Genomic DNA, 5330 nt, shown 5'->3' with positions numbered 1-5330 from the left:
GTACTCGTTCCAGAGCTCGGATAATACCCTGTTACTTATTCGTTCCTTATTCGCTTTAAATGCACGGGGTATACGTTGCACCTTGAAATAAATCGTTTTTTAATTGTGTTCATGTCTCTGGTGGAAACAATGTGATTTTAGAGATGAAATGACTTTATTAGAGCGCATGTACCCGTTCCAGCGCTCGGTTAATACCCTGTTACCTATTCGTTACCTATTCGTTACTTATTCGCTTTTAATACGTGTGTTGTAAGTTGCACCTTTTAGAAAAGGGTTTTCAATTTATTTCATATCTCTTGTGATAATAATGTCTTCTTATAGATGAAATACCCCTATTAGCGCGTATGAACCCGTTCTAGCGCTCGGCTTATACCCTGATACTTATTCCTTACTTATTCGTTACTTATTCGGTTATAATACGTTTGTAATACGTTGCACCTTTAAAAAAAGGATTTGCAATTGTGTTCATGTGTCTGGTGTTAACAATGTGTTCTTTAACATGAAATAACCCTATTATCGCGTATGTACCCGTTCCAGCGCGCGGATAATACCCTGTTACTTATTCGTTACTTATTCGCTTTTAGTACGTTTGTTGTAAGTTACACCTTTTAAAAAAGGATTTTCAATTAAGTTCATATCTTTGGTGGTAATAATGTGTTCTTATAGATAAAATACCCCTATTAGCGCGTATGTTCTCGTTCCAGCGCTCAGATAATTCCCTGTTACCTATTCCTTACCTTATTCGCTTTTAATGCGCGGGGTATACGTTGCACCTTGAAATAAATCGTTTTTTAATTTTGTTCATGTCTCTGGTGAAAACAATGTGTTCTTAGAAATGAAATGACTTTATTAGAGTGCATGTACCCGTTCCAGCGCTCGGTTAATACCCTGTTACCTATTCGTTACCTATTCGTTACTAATTCGCTTTTAATACGTTTGTTGTACGTTGCACCTTTTAGAAAAGGATTTTCAATTAATTTCATATCTCTGGTGGTAATAATGTGTTCTTATAGATGAAATACCCCTATTAACGCGTATGTACTCGTTCCAGTGTTCGGATAATACCCTGTTACTTATTCGTTCCTTATTCGCTTTTAATGCGCGGGGTATATGTTGCACCTTGAAATAAATCGTTTTTTAATTGTGTTCATGTCTCTGGTGGTATCAATGTGTTCTTAGAGATGAAATGACCCTATAAGCGCGCATGTACCTGTTGCAGCGCTCGGTTAATACCCTGTAAACCTTTCGGTAACCTATTCGTTACCTAATCACTTATAATATTTTTGTTGTACAATGCACCTTTTAGAATAGGATTTTCAATTGTGTCCATGTTTCTGGTGGTAACAATGTGTTCTCACAGATGAAATGACCCTTTTAGCGCATGTACCCGTTTAAACGCTCGGTTTATACCCTGTTACCTATTCGTTACCTATTCACTTATAATACGTTTGTTGTACGTTGCACCTTTTAGAAAAGGATTTTCAATTAAGTTCATATCTCTGGTGGTAATAATGTGTTCTTTAACATGAAATAACCCTCTAATAGCGTATGTACCTGTTCCAGCGCGCGGATAATACCCTGTTACTTATTCGTTACTTATTCGCTTTTAATACGTTTGTTGTAAGTTACTCCTTTTAAAAAAGGATTTTCAATTAAGTTCATATCTCTGGTGGTAATAATGTGTTCTTAGAGATGAAATAACCCTATTATCGCGTATTTATCCGTTTCAGCGCTTGACTAATACCCTGTTACCTATTCCTTACGGATTCCCTTTAAATGCGCGGGGTATACGTTGCATCTTGAAATAAATAATTTTTTAATTGTGTTCAGTTCTCTGGTGGTAACAATGTGTTCTTAAAGATGAAATGACCCTATTAGCGCGCATGTACCCGTAAGTAACGAATAGGTAACAGGGTATTAGCCGAGCGTTGGAACGGGTACATACGCGCTAATAGGGTTATGTCATCTCTAAGAACACATTGTAACCACCAGAGACATGAACACAAATGAAAATCCTTTTCTTAAAGATGCAACGTACAACAAACGTTTTATTAGCGAATAAGTAACGAATAGGTAACAGGGTATAAGTTGAGCGCTGGAACGGTTCATACGCGCTAATAGGGTTATTTCATCTTGAAGAACAGATTGTTACCGCCAGAGTCATGAACACAATTGAAAATTCTTTTCTTAAAGGTGTAACGTATCACAAACGTATTATAAGCGAAAATGTAACGAAGAGGTAACAGGTTATTAACCGAGCGCTTGAACTGGAGCATACGCGCTAATAGGGTTATTTCATCTCTAAGAACACATTGTCACCACCAGAGACATGAACACAAATGAAAATCCTTTTCTAAAAGTTGCTACATATTAAAAACGTATTATAAGCGAATAAGTAATGAATAGGTAACAGGGTATTGTCCGAACGCTTGAACGTGTACATACGCGCTAATAGGATTATTTCATTTTTAAGAACACATTGTTACCACCAGAGACATGAACACAATTGAAAATCCCTTTCTTAAAGGTGCAACGTATTACAATCGTATTATAAGCGAATAAGTAACGAATAGGTAACAGGGTATTAGCCGAGCGCTGAAACGGGTACATACGCGCTTATAGGGTTATTTCATCTCTAAGAACACATTGGTACTACCAGAGACATCAAAACAAATGAAAATCCTTTTCTTAAAGGTGCATCGTACAACAAACGTATTATAAGCGAATAAGTAACGAATAGGTAACAGGGTATTAGTTGAGCGCTGGAACGGGTTCATACGCGCTAATAGGGTTATTTCATCTTGAAGAACAGATTGTTACCGCCAGAGACATGAACACAATTGAAAAATCTTTTCTTAAAGGTGCAACGTATCACAAACGTATTATAATCGAATAAGTAACGAAAAGGTAACAGGTTATTAACCGAGCGCTTGAACTGGTGCATACGCGCTAATAGGGTTATTTCATCTCTTAGAACACATTGTCACCACCAGAGACATGAACACAAATGAAAATCCTTTTCTAAAAGTTGCTACATATTAAAAACGTTTTATAAGCGAACTAGTAATGAATAGGTAACAGGGTATTGTCCGAGCGCTTGAACAGGTACATACGCGCTAATAGGATTATTTCATTTTTAAGAACACATTGTTACCACCAGAGACATGAACACAATTGTAAATCCCTTTCTTAAAGGTGCAACGTATTACAATCGTATTATAAGCGAATAAGTAACGAATAGGTAACTGGGTATTAGCCGAGCGCTGAAACGGGTACATACGCGCTTATAGGGTTATTTCATCTCTAAGAACACATTGGTACTACCAGAGACATCAACACAAATGGAAATCATTTTCTTACAGGTGCAACATACAACAAACGTGTTATAAGCGAATAAGTAACGAATAGATAACAGGGTATTAGCCGAGCGCTTGAACAGGTAAATACGCGCTTATAGGGTTGTTTCATCTCTAAGAACACATTGTTACCACCAGAGACATGAACACAATTGAAAATTCTTTTCTAAAAGGTGCAACGTATTACAGACGTATTTTAAGCGAATAATTAACGAATAGGTAACAGGGTATTATCCGCACGCTGGAACAGGTACATACGCGCTAGGGGAAGTTCATGTTTAAGTCAATTATATGGTCATTTTTATAAATTTTCTGTTTACAAAACTTTGCATTTTTCGAAATACTAAGGATTTTCTTACCCCAGGAGTAGATTACCTTAGCCGTATTTGGCACAACTTTTTGGAATTTTGGATCCTCAATGCTCTTCAACTTTGTATTTATTTGGCTTTTTAACTATTTTGATCTGAGCGTCACTGATGAGTCTTATGTAGACGAAACGCGCGTCTGGCGTATAAAATTATAATCCTGGTACTTTTGATAACTAAGAACACATTGTTACCACCAGAGACATGAACACAATTGGAATTTTTTCTTAGAGGTGTAACGTATTACAAACGTATAATAAGCGAATAAGTAACGAATAAGAAACGAATAGGTATCAGGGTATTAGCCAAGCGCTGGAACGGGTTCATACGCCCTTATAGGGTAATTTCATCTCTTAGAACACATTGTTACCACCAGAGACATTGACACAAATAAATATCCTTTTCTAAAAGGTGCAACGTACACCAAACGTTTTATAAGTAAAAAGGTAACGAATAAGTAACGAATAGGTAACAGGGTATTAACCGAGCAGTGGAACGGGTACTTGCGCTCTGATAGGGTCATTTTATCTCTAAAAACACATTGTTTCCACCAGAGACATGAACACAATTAAAAAACGATTTATTTCAAGGTGCAACGTATACTCCGCGCATTAAAAGCGAATAGGTAGCGAATAGGTAACAGGGTAATAACCGAGCGCTGAAACGGGTACATGCGCGCTAATAGGGTCATTTCATCTCTAAGAACAGAGTGTTACAACCAGAGACATGGGCACAATTGAAAATCCTTTTCTAAAAGGTGCAACGTACAAGAAACGCATAACAAGTGAATAGGTAACGAATAGGTAACAGGATATTAACCGAGCGCTGGAACGGGTAAATGCGCTTTAATAGGGTCATTGCATCTCTAAGAACACAGTATTACCACCAGAGACATGAACATAATTAAAAAACGATTTATTTAGTAGTCAGTAGTCAGCACTTCGGTGTTGACATGAATATTAATTATATTATGTTGTGGGCCCTTCCGTGCAATACATTATATGGTACTGAGAGTTCTAAAAATAAGAAATTTTGATGCTTGAACTTACCTTGTTACTTTTTCGTCGCTTCAAAATTGCCACCCCATGTCAAACATAGCCGACACCCCGCATGTGGCGTTCTACACGGTGAATTAAATTGCCTAGGGTTCAATAACAATGACCAGTTCACATCATAAAACACTGAAAATGTATAGGGGTAAACTGGATAGGGAGAAAATGTCAAATAATTTAAGTTCATTAGTTTGCAATAACGAAAAAAAAATTGTTAACCAATAGATTTGCTATAATTTCATAAACATGTAATTCTGTATTGGTATAGTTTTTTGGATCTTTTATTTTCGTATTTAAGGCGGTAGAAAGTTTGGCCTTCAAAAGTCAACATAATAATGACTCTAAACAGAAAATTCGCCTTTTAAAAACATTGAATGTTTCACGAATAAACAACGAACAAAGTAAAATCATTTCTTAAAACACTGCAAAAAAAAATTCATTCTGATTGATGCAGTGGTATTGTCATACATTGCACTGGAGTGAACAGTGTTACAGCAAACGTCAAATTCCCTCACACAATGTTATCACATGATTTTGTTACTTCCTATGTCGTCCTA

This window comes from Mytilus trossulus, chromosome 9 (genome assembly GCF_036588685.1).
Source record: "Mytilus trossulus isolate FHL-02 chromosome 9, PNRI_Mtr1.1.1.hap1, whole genome shotgun sequence".
Classification (NCBI taxonomy): domain Eukaryota; kingdom Metazoa; phylum Mollusca; class Bivalvia; order Mytilida; family Mytilidae; genus Mytilus; species Mytilus trossulus.
This window is presented reverse-complemented; position numbering follows the sequence as displayed.